The sequence below is a fragment of the Rhagoletis pomonella genome, unplaced genomic scaffold (genome assembly GCF_013731165.1).
Source record: "Rhagoletis pomonella isolate Grant_MI unplaced genomic scaffold, Rhpom_1.0 Rhpom_scaffold_00003, whole genome shotgun sequence".
NCBI classification, from domain to species: Eukaryota; Metazoa; Arthropoda; class Insecta; order Diptera; family Tephritidae; genus Rhagoletis; species Rhagoletis pomonella.
Window position 1 is genome coordinate 27,389,161 of NW_023458557.1, and position 1,197 is coordinate 27,390,357.

Sequence of the window (1,197 nt, forward strand, 5' to 3'; positions counted from 1 at the left end):
TCAATCTACAAATTCAGCAATACCAAAAACTCTCAACATTTTTGATACCTATTGAAGAAAACCCAGTACAGACTACGTTCTTCATCATAATGGGATTCCTTACTGTAGTAGTCATCACTTATGGTATGGTACACCTCTGCCGATACCACGAAAATAGAAAAATGCTTCGCGATTCTGAACGCTACTTATCATGCTGGCTGTGTGATGGTATTTGCCATTTGAAATGTGCTGGTATGACATGAAGAATTCTGGACGATATTAATGATGGCAAGGGCCTTCGCTGGTCTTGCGTAAAGTGCAGGTCAACCGAAGTTGATCTTTTCAAGCTATTTAGGCAAACCAGAAATGGTTTTACAGAAATAGGAAGAGAATTGTCTGTACTGACAGAACAATTTAAGCATTATGAAAATGTGTTTAAATCATTCAAATGCTTAGATACCTTGCAATCTATTAAGGATATCCGTGGGTCTAAACGTAAGCGTCTTCATAGTCCATCTAAGGAAATTATTGCCGGTGCACGTCAGAATAATCTTCCGACTGACTTAATTAATCTATCTTCTCCATGTCCTCCAGCATCAGAATTCTCAGCCTCAAAAGAGCGTGTAACAAAATCCGATTCGGATAATAACGAGCCTGAAGTATCTTCTCCTTCCCCCATTGAAGTGGTAGCATCATCTTCAAAGCCTCCACCGCCTTCCCTATCTTCAACTATTAACGCAGTAACTCAACCCCTTCCACTGGTACTCCAGTCTGATACAAGGAAACTAGTTGTGGTTCCGCCAAAGAAGTCAATCTTTGTCTCTAGATTTTGGAGAGACACTACCGAAGACGAAATAAAGCTTTATATCTCATCAAAAATTACAACTGTCGACCTAAGCATCAGAAAATTTAATTTTAAATACGAAATAAATATTGCTTCATTTAAAATTGACGTAAATTTAGATAATTTTAATGCGCTGCTTAGTAGTTCTTTTTGGAGTTTTCGTTCGTGAATTCGAATATAGGCCCAAAAAAGGAAATAACTTAGCTAATATTCCCCGTCATAACACTGACTCAAAAAACTAATTATTAATTTTTATATATTTTTTTGATTCAGTGTTATGAGGGGGAAAAAAACTAATTATTAAACGATCTCACGATGGTCGGTTCCACGTTCACACACCCCCGAATACACAATTTTTTCATCATCGGAGCAGC